This window comes from Oxyura jamaicensis, chromosome 6 (assembly GCF_011077185.1).
Source record: "Oxyura jamaicensis isolate SHBP4307 breed ruddy duck chromosome 6, BPBGC_Ojam_1.0, whole genome shotgun sequence".
NCBI lineage: Eukaryota > Metazoa > Chordata > Aves > Anseriformes > Anatidae > Oxyura > Oxyura jamaicensis.
Window position 1 is genome coordinate 11961315 of NC_048898.1, and position 17785 is coordinate 11979099.

Below are 17785 nucleotides of genomic sequence, written 5' to 3' on the forward strand. Positions count from 1 at the left end.
TCCTGACACTCTTCTGATTGCTTTTTGAATAAAATCTGTGTAACTCAACAATAAATCTTGTAACTGCTTTCGGATTTATTGCTATACTATAGTTGTCTACATGATTACATTTCCAGCTGCTGTTTCACTGTAATTTCATGCTAATTCCTTCATGTTTATATTTGATGCTTTTAATACCATTGTTTTCTAAGGCATTTCAAAAAAGTATTTACCTCAGTGAGTCTGAACCGGTAAAATTAAATTAAACAAAATAAAAACAGTTGTATGTGCCTCTCTGCTGAGGAGACTGCCTAGGCTGTCTACAAAACCAATCTGCAACACTTCTGAAGCGTATTAGTAAGCAATATCCAAGCTACTAAGTTCAAAAAGGATGGAATTACAAACACTAATGACTCATAAGAAAACAGATAGAAACTAAGATTGTAATTTGATTAAAGATACTGTTCCACTAACAGGGACAATGAAAGGAACTGCACAGCACGTACTAATTCAGTTCTGTCGCAAACTGGCTCAGACCACTGGTGTCAAGATTAATCACTTGATTCTTCTTCAGAATCATTCCTCTGCTTAACACCGTTTTGCTGCTCACATCTGCCCTATTATATTCCTGGTTATTTAAAGAAAAAAAGCATATGGCGCTGGAGATACTGAGATAGCAAATGCAGCCTAATAGGTACAGCTGTCACATGGAGAAGTTGCTCAGGTACCTCACCCACCTGCCTGCAGACAGACCCAGCACAGCACTGGCCAGCCCCTTCCCCAGCAGAAAAGAAACCTTGGAAAACTGTTTTCAAACTCCAGACAAGATTTTCCTTTCACTTCATATTTTGGTTCTACAAAGGTTTTGTCAGCTCAGCTTTTCAATCAAAGTCATACATGTTCTTGCCAAGTATAAGCTTGCAAAACAAAAAGGGGATCTGAAATTGCATATTGCTATTAGACGCTTGAGCTCCTCCTCTCTGCACCTAATTCCTTCTTTAACTTGGGGAGATCTTCCTCACCGACACCCCAGAGTGAGACCAGGCTCCTGTGCCTCACCTACTGGGGTTCAGTGTCCCGGCCTGCATTGCTCCTATCTCCGTGGACTTCAGCTATCCTGCCTGTGCTTTTGGTCTGTAACTGTTTATTCAGCTTTTTTTTTTTTTTGGAATTAAGAGCACTAACAGCTCTGGTTACACAGCACAAACAGACTGCACAATTTCTTTCCTGCTGACACACCCAATCCTTCTGCTGAGAGAAGAAACATCTTCTCAGGAAGAAAGCCAGTCATCTCAGTGAAGCTGTGCGTGAGGATGAGGACCCATGACCCTGGTTTACTTGGGAGCAGTAGTGTCAAAGCATGCATACAGCAGGTCCCAGGCCTGAGCCCATTTCACCCACCCTAGGCTTTTTGTAGGGCTGCAGCCTTAAGGAGCTTTGGGTCTTCCACTGTTTCTGTTTCAATGACATAGAAACTCTTCATAGTCATTAAGAGAAATGAGAAAATTCAGTTTATGAAACAGCTCAATTCTGAAAGTATTAAAAACTAAACACAAATTACTGATTTGATTGTTTTTACTCTAAATTAATATTTCAAGTAATCAGAATGCAGATGAGTATATAATTCGTTTTCAAAAGGAAAAAAATACCTACAGCAAAAGAACCCAAGTAACTTGGCAGGGGACATAGCTCCTGCCCGCAAGCACACAGAGCACAGGAATACTGGGTCACGGAGGGATGCTCCACTTCTGAGCTCAGGACAGGCCTCCCCAGGTAGGACAACAAACGGCTTTGCAAACCAGCTCCAGGTTGCGATGAATTCTAGCCCCACCTTGAGCAGCAGGTTTGTCAATCACTATTTTATCATTTTGTTCGTCATTCTGGATCCACTTGACCGTAACATCAGTAGCACGTTACCGTTGGATTAATGAGGTATTTAAAAAGGCTAAACGTGATATTCTAAGGCAGGAGATTACCAAATGCTAGAACTAGTTATTATGCTTAAACTGCGAGGATATGGAAAGAAGTTGCCCCACGCTACTGTCCTTTGATCCAAATACTGGGTATTTGTCAAAACCTAAAAGATAAGCAGAAAAATGAAGAATCACATTTCTGGAGAGGCAAACCAACACTGGAGAAAGGAGACCAGCAGCAACATTTATCTTTGAACAGATCTTCCAAATACAGTTAAAGACCATTTGGCTGGAAAAATGGACCGCATCAATTTTGGTGTAAAAGGCATAACTGTATTTTAATTCATTTACAAAAAGCTCACAGATGTGGTTTAGACAAAAGCTGCTCAAGTTGCAAATATGCCTTGCTCTGGCAAGTCCCAGTTTCTTTCCGAAGGGTAGGTCGCTGCACTGAAGAGCAAAAACACCAAGCAGCCTTGGGAATATATAAAAAACAGTTTTTACTCAGAGCTAGGCTAGAGTTGAGTATTTTTATACTGAAACCAGGCTAAACTGCTTTGTCAGGAAATTATCAAAGGAAACACAGCTGAGGTTGCTGAAAGAGCAAGAAGTGTTTGGATGCCTTTTGGTCAACAGTTTGGGGCAACTATGAATTCAGTGAAGAATAAAAAAGATGTTGCTGTCAATAAAGTCAAGCCCATTTAAGTTGAGTTCATAATTTCTTTGATAGTTCCTTGAATCTGAAACTCGAAGAAAACACAGGGTAGGATAAGTCCTTCTGGACTGAAACCTCCAAATTATGTAAAAGTCTGCATCAGACTGATCCTCAAAATGACTCTTGAGGAGTAAAGCTTTATTTATGGAATTCCATAATGCCAAGGAGAATCTCGTGGACCACTTTGTGCACAAATCTTTAAATGCCAGCCTTTTTTTCTACAGAACTTGTAGACTGTGTTTGTTTACTGGCATTCATGGATGCTAAAACAAAAAGAAAAATGATGCTTTGGGGAACAGGGCAGTTTCTAGAGAGAGGCTGAGAAATACCCATGGGAGTGTCTTTGGAAACAAATTTGCTAGAACATGCACCTCGGCTAACCTTGAACTCTCAGTACGTTTTCAAACTCCCTACACTGAAAAAAGGAACAGTCTGTGTTTGAACACACAATATGAGATACCAACAGAGCGCTAACCCAGAAAAGAGAGCTCAGTGTACAAGCTGGAAAGTTCATATAAGCAGTAAAAGGTGCTTCCAGGAGCATGTTTCTTACCTTTTCTATACCTTGTGATCATTTCAATAGATATTCTGCCAGAACAATCACCCTCAAAAAGTTTGATGTATGTGCCTATTGCAAATATAGTTTGTATCAGCAAAGAAAAGTGATTTTGCTAGTTTATGGCTTATACTAATTCCTCAAGTGAAACAAGCTGTATCAGCAAAAGGACATTTTTGTTGTAGAACTATACCTACCCTAGCACTTTTGCCTGTATTGAGAGTTGTAAATAATCACAGTCCTTAACATTTCCATGCTCACCCAAGTTTTATGTGTATATCTCACTTAAGGTGATCTTGTTCGCACTGCGCAAAATTCCTTGTCCTTGTAGCTTAATGCTTTTCTCCAGGTTTTAGAGGGATTACTGAAAGCAAGTAACAAACTGTCTTCCAAAACGCGCCTGACTTTCATGCTGTGTAACGCTCAAGTTCAGTGGAGAGCAGGTAAAGCCTCAGAGCTCACGTTATGAAAAGAGAAGGACACACAGCTCTGCAGGGAAATGTTAACGGGCTGTGTGAGGTGAGTGTAAGTTACCAGTCTGACTGCTAATTTATGGCAGGCATAGTTTAACTTCAATTAAAAAAGCTAGAAAATCTGTAATTACCACAGAATGATTGGTTTGGTAATCTCTCCTTCCCTTCTCTTTTTTTTCTCTTGTCCTGTCTTACTTAAGAGCACTTTGAAGCTGCAGCTCAGGTCTTGTCTCTCTCTCAGATAGGTAGCTCTACCTTCCAGCCTTCAAGGGAGAAATTGCCATCACCGGAGGAAATCTGATTATGGATTATTTTGATGCTTGAGTCAATGCTGGTATATATCTACTCATACAGTATGTAACACAATCTTCAATCTCTAGTGTAATTAGGAAGAAAAAGGGGAGCTAAGGACAGGCCAGAAATATCTTAATCATCAATGAAATCTGCAGCAGAAGCTTCTGGAGAGAAGCACTTAGATTCTTCCCCCTAGGGTACTTGATTCATGCAAAACTGATCTCAAAACAGATTAGGCAAACAATGAAAATACATATGGGAAAACTCAACTGTAGACTCTAGTTTTAGATGGTGACAACTGGTAAAAATTTTCAGAAATGCCTTGGTCTGTTAACAATCTAAAGTCCTCTGAAGACGACTTTGAAAATTTTGCCAAATACTATGAGTGAAACTGCACAACAGCTTGAAATGGCATAAATTAGAAGGGTGGCTTATGGTGATTCCTCTGATAGAAAACTGAGATCCACAATTAGCCTGCAGTTTAAGGTAACAAGAGCTTTTTCAAGTGAGATTTTTGAAAAATTATCAACTGTTTGGCATGCTTTGTGAAGATCAACAAATACAGAGACATTTCAGTGTAAAGACAATGAATAATAAATATTACTTTCACAGTAAGACATTAACTTCCATATCGCAGTAAGACAGACATCTTGACAGTCAGGGTACTGCACAAATGCAGGCACAGAAGCAAGAAGTGAGGCAATGTTAGGGAAAAGTGCCATCGTATGCTAAACAGAGTTGAAAGTAGGGAGAATTGAGCAACAGAGAAAATACTCAGGCTATTTAGGTCTCCACTAAAGCCAGAGGGTCTTTAACTCACATACAGTATTATTTTATCATCAGACGTTCCCGCATTCAAATAAATTCTCTCATTTCAATCTGCTTTGGGTCTCTCTTACACCTTTTGCGATTTGTACACCCTTAAACTGATTAAATGCCTGGAAAAGCAAATGCATATTTCAAGTAAAGTACCCGTCTCCTGTTATTTTGGGTGATATAGGCAAAGTCTGAGTGTTCATATGGGTTGGGCATATGTGCTGCAGCTACAGGAGAGACATTTATAATTGAGAAATAGAAAGCTCAGAGTAAAACATACTGCTAACAGAAACTATTACAAGCAGGAATCAACACTGAAGATGAAATAATCTAAGCACTGACAGAGGTCCCATTTTCCAATGATCTGCATCAGCTTTATGTGACTTGACACTAAGAAGAACTCTGCAGAGAATCAGATCTGATGAATCTGGCACTGGAAAAGCTGCTTGTCTGACTGCAGAAACTGTTTTTCCTTGCTGTTAAATCAAAATGTATTAAAAAGTAGGTATCTGAGGTCTTTGAGAAACAGCTAAACAAACAACAGTGAGTACTGTAAGGTGACATTGGTTGTTCCCCAGTTTTTCCAAGCTGTTTTCATGTCTTTGCCATCAAAGTAGAAATGGCAACGGTTCAGGTTCTTCCTTCTTAAGACAGCTATATAACCTTCAAAACATTGTTTCCTAGGAGCCAAAAAGCATCTTAAATTTTCACCAACAGGCAGCCGCTGCTTGGAAGGAGTCCTCTCCCTCAACCAAACAATTAATCCCGATCCACTTAGAACCCTTCCAAAATGCTGTGGACAATTTTATTCAAAAAGAAAACTGTCGATGACATGTCTGTCACTCGTATCCCAAGACAAGCACAGAAAACAGTGTAATGTCTGGCTTGCTACCACAAGCTCATCATTTTTGCATCTGCTAGCAACAGCTGATGAGATCATTCACTAGACTGTCATGAAGTAAAAATATACCCGTAAATATACTCAAGCTCTTGGATCACAAGGGACAGCCCATCTCGTGACAATCTACACGGTTGCCTGATAACTGATTTCATTCTTCTATCTCTATCCCTTCCTGCTTCTTGCCATGGGGGCCCTAGGAAATTCTTGGGATTTGTATGCTAAAGAAAGGGGAAGCACACTTACAACTTCTACAGGGTCAGGATTTTGGTACATTCCTGCTCAGGATTTAGTATTGAGTGTACTGGAAGCTCCCCAAAATTAAACAGGTGTTTACTCTTCCTGGAGGATAGGTATTTGCCTGTTAGTTTTCCTTGCTTAGAACATGGAAGGCAATTTGTTCCAGCATCCATCCCAATTATTGTCACCTCAAACAATCCAAACTCTTTTGGGGGAGGGGAGTGTTTTTAAAAAGAAAGAAAAAAAAAAAACACACAACACCAACAAGACTAATTTCTATACACAGTTTAATACCGGAGACCACAATTTATTTTGCATTCTTACCTTCCCTAATTGTGCTATAAGAGAACAATGGAGATGTAAAACATCCCTGTAATAGGTCTTTTCCTTGCATATGAAATGCTGCAGTGCATTTCCCCCTGTCAGGTATGTATAAGGTCTCAAGTGGTATTTCCAAACAGCAGCATTTCGTTATCTTTCTTCTCTTCCCTTACCTTAAGTTACCCTGATGGTGGTAGGAAACAGAGTCACTGGCCACTACTTTAGAAGCCCAAGTCAAATTGGCTTTTAACTAAAGTCATATTAGCAGCTTGCAATAATCTGAAGCAAATAGCTCAGACACCGCAACCTCACAAAGGCCAGAGACTGCTCTGAAGAGGGACTCAGGATGCAGGCTCAGATAGGTGACCTGCCAAACTCAGCTCCTGGCTGTGTACAGTCAGTGGTATTGCTGCTTCTACTGCACATTTGCATTTCTTCTGGCTATGACACACGTAATTTCTGACAGTTCAGAAACATTACAGCGTCTCTGATGGTGTTACAATCACCGGGAGACCACCAAGGTACTACAACCACTTTTAGCAATTCAATTGAGAACTGATGAGCCAAAGGTAAAGTGTCTTGCATCTCTAGTACTGCCCACGGCTCAGGACAAAGAACAGGAGCGATAAATACAGGTAACCATGCAGCGTTACCATCCTCACAGTACTCGCTCTGCAGACGAGCAGCCGACACCAGTCTGCAGGGCTGTCAGCCCAGCGCCTTCTGTGCGCGCTAAATTGACTCCAAACCCCTCGCAAAGCAGGACTGACATTCCCTTCTAGCTCATGTCATCGCGTGGCGCCTGCTGACTGACAAATGCATATAATGAAGTGTCATGACTGCTTACTTAAAGGAACACGTTCCCACTGAAGTATCTGCAGAGCTTAACGGGTGCTCTACAGGTGCAAGAGACAAAGAAGAAGCCAAAGAAGACAACTGAGACACCACATTTTCCCTCATATATATATGCCAAGGAAACCAATTATTTTTTTGCAGTTTTTAAAGTGCTACTAGGAAGTAAAAACAAAACAAGCAAGAAAAAACACTTCAGCCAGGTCAAATGCGTGTTCAAGCAAAGGTAAGAAACCACTTAAAGCTCTTAGAGGATTATAAGCCCCCTTGACAGGTCTGATAATTTTCAAGGCCTAATTTCATTACAGTATCTGGCAGCCTGCAAGGGCACATTTTACTAACTATAGGCCACCAGGTCACAATAGATGTTGACAGAGAACATTAAAGGTTAAGTAGATGTAAGACCATAAAACATTTCAAGCTGTACAGTGCCAACAGTGTTAACTAGCAAACATGGAGCCTTCTGAGAGGAGAAAAAAAATAGCTGGGTCTTTCACCAACTGCACTCACGGGGGATCCTAGAAGAGACAGGTGTCCAGGTGGCTGGCACTGGGCACGTTCACGTTACGTGAAAATCCTCTCTGCTTGATCACAGTCATGTTACTCATGATTTATAAAGAGTAAGACTGGATTAAATAACATGGGCAGGTTAAGAAAACATACCCACACCACAGATTTACCGGTCCTGCTCAGCTGAGCAGCCCCACACCTGCGGTTCAGCTCCTCACGGAGGAGCAGCGAGGTGGGGACTCCCCAGGCACACCCCAGCAGCAGCGTCAGAGCACGCAGCCGCCTCCGTGTCGCAGGATGTCATTTTGACTTGGAAAAGCAGCACTCGGGCCCTCACAGTGATGACGGTTACAGTTAAGACAATTCAGCAAGACAGTAATTTTCTCCTAAATCCCCTACAAAGGTTTTTCAAGAATAACTGCATAACCGCTGCAGGTGGCAATGCACACTTCAGCGATGCTGAGAGCATTCATGCACCACGTTTATGCAGCAGTTAACCTTACCGTAGTCATTAAATAAATATAAAAACTGAAACTAGTATTTCACATTCCACATTGCTCAACAGAAAGGAAGGTGTCGCACGGATGTCTGTTAGGGAAGATATTGCCTGTGTCTATGGAAAAGGCTTGAAGCTCTTCAGCATACTCTCTTCTATATGGCACTATGAGAATATTCACTCATAAATCATCATCATTTTTGTTTGTTTTTGAAGGAAAAAAAGATCTCCTCTGAGCGACATCTATCGGGATAATAAACTGCCACCACCGCAAACAATTAAATTAAAAGCTGTTCAATATGTAAGGGGGGAGGGAGCTGACTACTGACCAAGTCTGACATACAAATAGCTTGCTAATTTGTCAGGGAGCCAAAATAAATGGAATGGGCTGGCTACAGGTGCAGGTAAATGCCGCAGAAAAAGACATCAATAAATCATTTAGCTCTCTCTAACATTCTAGATTACAGTCGTTTAACACGAAGGACATCTCTGCCTTTGCAACATGATCGTGAGTGCTTCAAGTGAACCATTTTAAGTCAGCAGTTAAGACGGGACTTGATTTTTTTTTTTTTTCTCATTTCTTATAATCAGCTCAATCAGCTCCTAGCAGAAATTACAAAGGCATCTTCTGTTCTGCTTACTGCAAAAAGCATTATCAAGATTTTGGGTTATTACGTAATAATGATCAACTACCTCTCCAAGTCCAAAACTCTCGTGATGAAAGAATAAATCTCCCCCTGGTATTTTTTATAGATGGAGAAACAAAGAAGCAGCTTCCTGAGTATCTGGCAATCCATAAGGACAACATTCCAGTCTTGCTAAATTTAGAAGTGTCTATACGGAAGGGTGAAAACAGTCGGTCATGGTTTATTATACTTATTCCTTACAAGTCCCCATAATTCTTGAGATACTTCTTTAAAAAGCCACCCACTGGCTATCTCATCTCTCTGCTCAAACACCATATGCAGGGCCCTTTCTCTGTGAAAATGACACAAGGAGCAACAAATAATGACAGACAGAAGCTTAACTGCATGTTCAAAAGAAGGTCACCCTCATATTAGGACCAGGAACACAAATGCACAGGGGCCATCTATACTTCTATTTTTCAAAGAGCTTAAAGGTATATACAGGAGCCATGAATAAAGTCAGTTAGTAAAATGATTAAGATCTCTGGTATCTGATGGACTAAGGCCATATAAAAGCTTATATGAACGTTTCTGGTTTTAACCTGATTCCAAAGCAACTGTTCTCTAATGATGTGTATTTCTTGACAGCCACAAATTACTTTGGATAGTCACTTAAAAGACCTTCCAGATAAATCAGCCAATTAAGAAACTACAGTATTTCCACCCTGAGGAGTATTTAGAAAACATTTATAGCCATTTAGAAAGCTGACTGCAATAGGACAATTTCACAATGCCTGTCTACCTTCAGGAAGACAACGTGGTTGAGAAGTTTCCTCCAGACTAACCTCTCATTTGCCCTATTGCTGGAAAAGCAGTAAGAATGCACATGAATTAAAAGGTAAGTGGGAACATGAAGGAAGATTGAACGTGACCATTTCTTGGTTCCAAAAATATGCCATGTTATTACACCTAGGGTGGTAGGAACTTTTTACACACTTAGAACCACACATGACAGCTAGGCACACTGCCAAACGTGCATTACGTCTCAGAGCTACCAGCCAAATTTGGACGGAACCCCAGTTACAGTCCCCAGGTTCACTAAGGTATCACCCAACTCAGCAAAACAACACAAAGGGTATGACACAACCCCGTGGCACATCTGTCTGAGCAGCAAGGCTGGAGTTAAATCTATTGTCAGCAACAAAATGAGAATGTTGAGAAATACCAGTTAACAGAACCAGGGAGACCTGCAAGCTGCTCAAGGCAGTCAAATAACAGCCTGTGATCAATAGAAGCAAATACTGCTGGCAGATCAAGCAGGATCAAGACTACATAAGCCACTGCAATCTGTATGAATAAGTAAATCATGACAGGCTCCTCTGAAAGCCTCGGTGTTAGGGCAATGCTTGAAAAACTCAACTTTCTTTAACAGTTGGATGGTGCTGGTACATGAGACTGAAAGTAATGGTACTGTTAGCACCCTTCTGGGGTGTCTGACTAGAATACAGATAAACAAACGTCAATGTAAAACAGTAATTTTTTAATCTTCCTGCTACTTAGTAATGCAGAAATAAGGCAATTTCTTGTTAATAAACTGCTGAATGTACTAAACCGCTAAAGCAAACAAGAAGTCAGTAAAGCTGGTTAGCAGAACTAATTGAGTACTGAAAACAGTCACCTCACAGTCTGCTGTTAGCAGTCCTGGTTACCTTTTTGGACTCGAGTAATAAAAGATACCCAAGAATACATGAAGGAGCGATTTTAGGAGCCTTCCAGATTGTCCTACTTCTGCTCCCACTAAACCTCTACCAGCTTCATTTGTTACTGTTAGGTCAGAATTATTTTTAAAATCCAGTACAAATAGTTTTAATAAGAAGCATGCAAAAGAAGGAACCCATCCGCATATTACAACAAATATAATTCTAACGAGCTCTCATTTACCAACAATTGTGGTTTTTCATGTGCTTCCAGGATTTCAACACAGACATGAGTGCAGCTTTCCTACCTACTGAAATTTAAGGAATTTAAGGGGTGCTCAGGAGGTGCAGAAAACATTAACTGTTAACAAGCAGAGGAATTAGAAGTTGATAAACAAACATAAAAGGTTATTCATCAAACTGATGAGAGCTGTACTTCAGTTACAATAAACAACAAGAATTAGGAGCTTAGCTCAGTGTCTGAACATTTTATTGGTACTAATAAAGACAACTGAGAAGAAAATTAACTTTTTTTCTGGAATAGATCAAACTGCCACTGGTCACACTGGATTACTGTCAACAGAATGAGCCCAAACAAGCTCAGAACCAGGATCAGTAACACACTCCAGAGAATGCAAGGCATTTGAGAATGATCCAGGTCAACAGCTGGAGAAATGTTTAACACCTATTACAGGTAGGCTGAGTGGCAGCCTTCCACACTGCTTTAGTAATTACTGTCCCAGTGTCACTTATTCTGTTACCATACCTTGTCTTGATCTTACAGAGAAAATTCTGAAGTGAACCTCCAATTAAAAATGGGGAAAAAAAATGGTCTGCATTCATTCTGGGCTTCTCTTGTCTCTGCACTGAATTCTCAGTGAAAGAGCCTATGTGTGTGCCAGACTGGCTGGCTGCTTTCTTATTGATGATTAATGGATATGCACTCTTCACCATGCCTTAAAAGCTATTACTGCTCTGCTTTATTCTGCATTTGTGTAGCTCTGATAATTTTTGAAACACACATTTTATTTTGAAGGCTAGCTCTCCTGTTACATTCCAATTTAGAAGTTTTTGTCCAGTCATTTTGAATTGTTCTGATATTGAGGAAGCTGTTTTGGGACATTTATTTGTCCTTACAGGCCTTATGGCTCGCCTTCGCCAGCCTCCTCTGATGCTGACCTGCTGATGTCTCACCGGCCTCTGAAGAGCGGTGGCAATGCAGGCAGGTGGAAGAGCTGGTCTCCTTTCACCTGTACCCTTTATCAAACTTGGCAATACTCTAAACCTCCCTTAACTTTATCCACGTGACACTGGGTTGGGGACCACCCCTGTTTCTATAAGGGTGCTTCACATTTTGGAACTAGGAGAACCAATGGGAGGGAAGTGCTGGAGTGCTAAGCTTTCTAGTAAATGCACACAATGCTTGCAAGTTACTTCCTGAGCTAGTGTTTTATATACCTAAACATCCTTTTGCTAAAGCGCTTTATAGCAAGTATACCAGGTGGAATTTCTGTCCCTGTCCTGCTGTTAGAAGAAACAACAGTTATTAATACAAAGTATTTTCCAATGGGTTAACTTTTCACGATTTCTATAAGGATCTGCTCATTTCTCTCACTGTAAACTAATGATCAATAACTCCACACTACAGCAAAACAGACATCATGGCTAGTGTTTCTTTCACAGCCCTTTCTGGTTTATTCTGGAAAAGCAATACAAGGCAAGCCACCAGAGCAAACTCTAGGAAATTCAGAGGACTGGCACTGGCACTGGGACGTTTGTTACAGTACTTTTTCTTAACCCCCCAGGTTACACCTATGCTGCACTGCAGGCTGTATGTACCCTGCGAGGTCCACTATCCGTGTGGCTCAGCGGGGCTGCTGCGGGGGCTCACCTCAAATCTCTCAGCCCTTGCTTGAACGCCTCCACACCACCCTGCAGTCACTGATGGCTGAGCAGTGCTGGGGAAGCCCTGCTGTCCAGCTGCTTATGGGTACTTTCACAGGCATCTGTGACAGAGGCATCCTCTGGTTGTTCCACCAAGGATAAAACAAGTTTTCTGCAAGAGAAGCCCTGAGGAAGTTATTTCCTGTGGTAGTCTCTCTTCTTACATTGAGAGGAACAAAACCAGAGAGCTTCTTCATTGAGATCTCTGGAACATCACTTCATGTAGCAACGTTCCACATGGTAAGGCTTTGTTTTGTTTTACTTTTTATTTTTTCCTGGCTAGCTCTTACCATTTTGGTGTAAAATATAATATTGTCTTCTTTTGCCATGAGAGAAAAGCTATGTTGCAACTGTAAAATCCCATAGAGTGAATTTCCTCTTGGTTGCACTCTGCTAAGACTTCTTGTTGCTGTTGATCAGTAACTCCCTTTTGCTGGTGTCCTAATTAAGAGAAAGTATGGCTACTGCTGCCAAGCAGCTGTGCATTGTCACAGCCCCAGTTGTCACAGTTGCCACAGCCCCGGTGACAACTGAAGCTAGCATGGGAACTTCTGTGTCATCAGGTTGGTGTGTGACACAGAAAAACACAATTCTCTTGGCCTAGCTACACATCTAGTAATTGCTGGGGATTTTTGAGGGGTGGGGAAGTTCAGCTGGATCCAGTGGCTGTTGGTCTGATTGCTTTATTAACCTTTATGGCACCAGAACGCCTATTTTGTTAGATTATTTTCTCTGAACTATCTCACCGTAATTAAAACTGTACCTGTTACTACAGCAAATTAGTTTATTAATTGAGCCCAAAGTATCCTCTATTATTCTCTCACTGTTAGTTTGAACACTCATGGTTTTTGGTGTGTAACCAACAATTTGTGTGTTGCATGGGCACTGCCTTTCTTGGGTGCTGACACAGCAGCCAGCAGCAGGCTTCCAGGAGTACGTGCCACTTGCAGCACAACCAACACAAATAAGAGCGCATGTGTTTCTCTGAGGTATGAACACAACATTTCTGTCAGAACCACCCAGACATCAGATCTGAAGAGCACAGATTTGACATTCGCAGCCATTCTACCACAAATGTAAACTACGTCAGACACTTAAGACTGACTTTTAAACTTCCCTCATGGTCAGTGTTTTCAATTGCTACCAGGAAACTGGACATTGCCCATTCAGGCAGCTTCCTTGCTTGTGAAAAGTCACTGTATTTGCAGGCATGTTTCCCCAGAGATTTCCTGAGAGGTCCTCCAGAAAGGGGCAAGGTGTGTGTGGGGGATCAATTTCATGTGAAGTACTTTTTTAATAAAAGATTTCATCCTAATTTCAAAGCTGAGCCTCGGGTAGCACCCCTCTGCTGGCTTAAAATCCAACTGAAGCATTACGGATTGAGCTCTTCTGAAGTAACTTTACATAAAAACAAACTTTTGTTCTCAAGTTCTACTCTGGTTTAACTGCCATTTTGATTTCAGTAGTAAGCAAAAAGAGGAACAAAATCCCGCTAAGCTGATCAGTGTCATGCAGAGGAAACATGCTTTTGCTCAACTGAGAAGAGCTTCTACTTTTCTGCATTTTAGTTAGCCACTGATATTATTTTCTTTACCAATATAACTGCAATGAAGTTTTAACTAAGGAAAAACTGAAAGAAATAATGGATTACTTAACAGCAATTTTAATTGGGTCTTAATTTTATGTACTTCCATTTACAGGTGGTGTTTTGGCCACGCTACCTGCTTCTCTCAGGTCATTCCATAACCGCACTGAGACACGACTTCTTAACAGCAACTGTCTGCACAGTAACTTCTCTCTCTTGCAGATCTTGCAGATCTGCACAACAGAACTTACAGATCTGCACACCAAACATCAGCCTCTGTAGTTTTCTGAGCAAAGGTAAGTTGTTGCCCGAAACGAGGGCTCCAATTGGCCATTTCAGCCAGTCAGCTCTGTCTAGATGAAGTGCCTATTTGATCCAAAGTCCACAGGTACTACAGGATTTTCAGCCAGACCTTTGCAAGGGCTCACCTGTACTCAGAGTCAAGTAGTTTGCATGAGTGAAGTCAGTGCTGGTTTTGACAGTGACTTGAATGACACAGGATCAGATACTGACAGTGTTTCAGACAAAGCCTATTGCACTTTGTGCTGCGATTTTACTGATGGGAGAGCTGCCATCTACAACAGCAAGTTTCTTTCCCCAACAAACCACGGTGTTGATGCTTGCTGGGTTCACACACCTGAGATGCAAACACTGAAGCCGTCTAAATCTGCTGTGCTTATTTTTTGCTGAACAGTAATCTGCACCATCGTATTCAGGTGAAAATTATTGCTTGCTTTAAATCAAGTAACTAAAACAACAACAAAAAAAACAACAACACTCCCTGCACCATGTAGGAGTCTCAAATTCCACTCTGACATCATCAGTTTTAAACTTTCTGAAAACTCCTTAAACCCTATGCAAATTATATAATCTCTTCAGCTTTTACACTAGCAAAGCAATAAACAAGACAGTTATTATTAGTAAATACAAGGGGCAAAAAACTTGTCATCTCAAACACCCGAGACTGCCGCTGACACGCATACTTCTTGGGAGTTGTCTTTGAACCCACTTGCCACGGGCGCGCGCTGTTTGTGAGTTATGCATGACAAGGTCTTTATAAAGACAGCAAAAATGAAATGGTGGCAGCAGGATTGTCGTTGCTGCTCGCAGAACAGCACGTCACATTTTGACAGTGCCAGGCAGGCTAAAGTTGAAGAAAATGCCTCTGATGATTGCTGCTGCATTTTGGTTTTATGATTGCAGGTAAAATAAACAAGATTCTCACGCCAAAAAAATAAAAAAATAAACATTTCACCCTCTAAAATAAAAACATCATAAAGCAGTTAAATGAGCCAGACGTGAATTTCCCTCTCACATCCCAAAATCTCACGAGGGGCAAACACAATGAGCGGTAACTGTATGCAAATCTGTCCCAGTTTCCTGCTGGAGCTGCCTTTCATCCCCTGGTGCTGCTGTTTCCATCTGACAACATGCAGCACTGCCTTACCCACAATGCACCCGCCCGCTGCCACACGCACGCACACACACACACTCCGGCTGACACACACGCACGCACACACACACACATGTACACACCCCCTCCCCCCCAAGAAACCAACTTACCCACAAGTTAGCTTTCATTCAAAAAAAACTAGTCTTCCTTTGCTCCCCCTCCTCTGTTTTTTCCTGCCTCTCTTCTGCTGCAGAAAAAGGCCACATATGTCTGAAAGCACTTCTAGGCAGAAACCATCTAGTGCAGAACAAAGACAGCCGGGGTTGCCTTAATCTCAGCACAAGGCAGCCAGTAGCTATTTTCAAGCTTGTTCTCTCTCCCCCCTCTGAGGGCACCCTGCTCTGTTTCTCCCTCTCTCTCTCTCCTCTTTGCCTGTCCAGCTACTGCACAACACACATCAATTATTCATTGCTTGTCTCCCGGTTTCCAGGCAAAACCAATCACAGATGGAGTCTTGCTAATGGGCTCATACCGTACTTGCCAACAGGCTATTTGTGCTCAAGCTACAACCCTCTAGAGACAATAAAGAGAATCAGGTTAAGCTTTAAAACTTCACACATACGCGAACAGACCTAAAACAGCAATATACATGTAAGCATCCATATGACATTGCTTAGGAGTACGTCTTCAGCAGACGGCACGGAAAAAGGCTGCTTTAAATCTTCTGAAAGGGTTTTAAGAAAATCAAACACTCAGAAAATCTCACCTCAGCTGCATGTTACTGATATTGATGGTTTTCTTTTCTGCCTCTAGTGCTCCATCTCTTGCTTTCCCATTACACCTCTCCCTCCTCCTCTCATACTCATACACACGCACGCACACGCGTACACACACACGCGCGCACACACGCAGCCACAGCCACTTTGCCAGAAGGAAGGGAGAGAGAGAGAAACAGAGAGAGGAGGAAAAAAAAAAAAAAAAAAAAAAAAAACAGCAGGCAGCTCACATTTCAAACTTGCAAGGAGGGGTGGTGCTTAAACCACCAGGACAAAGCCTCCCTCTCTGGCACCCAGCCAAAATACTAAAATAAATCCCCTTGATCAATTAATTGGAAGCAACACTTGTCCGAGTCCGCATAACAAACCATTAAGGACATCGAGGCTGAAAAGTCTTTAGATTCAGAAAATCTTATACACTTGTTTCCCCCCTCCCCTGTTTGCTGAATGCTGTTGACTAAATCCATCAAACTAGGCACGCTAATTAGCGTCCAGAGCGGCTGCTGCAGTGGAGCAGCGCTGGCGGCGTCCAGCACAGTTGTGCTCGGGCCAGGAAACCTGCGTGGGGCTGTACCTGGGCTGTGCTGTACCTGCGTGGGGCTGTACCTGGGCTGTGCTGTACCTGCGTGGGGCTGTACCTGGGCTGTGCTGTACCTGTGTGGGGTTGTACCTGGGTTGTGCTGTACCTGCGTGGGGCTGTACCTGGGCTGTGCTGTACCTGCGTGGGGCTGTACCTGGGCTGTGCTGTACCTGCGTGTGGCTGTACCTGGGCTGTGCTGTACCTGGGCTGTGCTGTACGTGCATGGGGCTGTACCTGTGTGGGGCTCTACTTGAACCAGGCTGTACCTCTGTGGGGCTGTACCTGTGTGGGGATCTACCTGGGCCAGGCTGGTACCTGCGTGGGGCTGTCTGTACCTGGCCACACATGGGTCTACTTGGACATGCTGAGCCTGTTAGTGAAGCAGTAGGTTTGTGTTGTTTATTGCTGATGGCACTGCAGGCTGCAACAGTGCTTAACACCTAGGTGGTAGCTGGCCACTCATCGCCTTGCTCTTGCCTGACAGAACAACAAGTGTCCTCCCTTGCCTGCAGACAGGGAAACTGAGGCAGGCAGCACAGAGCTGTGGTTTGCTGGTGGGAGTTACCAGGATACTGGACAGCCTTGGTTTGGTTGCTTTGTTGCCTTTTTTTTTTTTTTTTTTTTTTTTTGGTGTGTTTTTGTTTAAGTTTGGAGCCCAGACCTTGAGCACTACCTGGTGCTCCTTCCTCCCACCACCAAGCACCTTTCCCATGCAACTCCCTGAGTTACACACAAGTTTTAAGTAAGTTCCACGTTTCAACTTGTGCTGCAGTGTAGCCTGTTTCAATAAAACCTTTGGTGCAAGGCCTTTGACGACACCGAAGAGAAAACCTCCCCCACCAAACACAAAAAGGAACAGGAAGCCAACGTGACAAAGCTGTCTCCTCCGGGGAGGAGGACGGGCAGTTGCAGCCCAGAGCCAGCCTTTTCCTGCCAGCCGCTGCAGCATGGAGCCACTTCCTCACAGGACCTTGGCTCCTCAGGGGCGGCCAGTCTGCACGGCCCAGCAAGGGACCGAACACAGCCCAAGCAACGAGAAAGGAGGGCCTACAGGGAAAAAAAAATAGAAATACCAGCAATCCAGCAAAATTCCTTCCAACTAAAAAATGGCCTCAGCTTTC

The 17785-nt window shown here is 42.5% G+C and overlaps 1 protein-coding gene across 13 annotated transcripts in view; it reads right to left on the reverse strand.

Annotated features, from left to right (window-relative positions):
• Nucleotides 1–17785, reverse strand: part of ZMIZ1 (zinc finger MIZ-type containing 1) — a 346051-nt gene that overhangs the window by 75992 nt on the left and 252274 nt on the right. The window contains exon 1 of one of the 13 annotated variants that reach the window (XM_035330683.1): nucleotides 16075–16243. The exons of 11 other annotated variants lie outside the window; for them this stretch is intronic. The gene's annotated coding sequence lies outside the window, so the exon portion shown is untranslated. Of the gene's footprint in view, nucleotides 1–15478; nucleotides 15784–16074; nucleotides 16244–17785 lie in introns of those variants that run through there. One more of the 13 variants, XM_035330684.1, reaches the window with a different exon arrangement.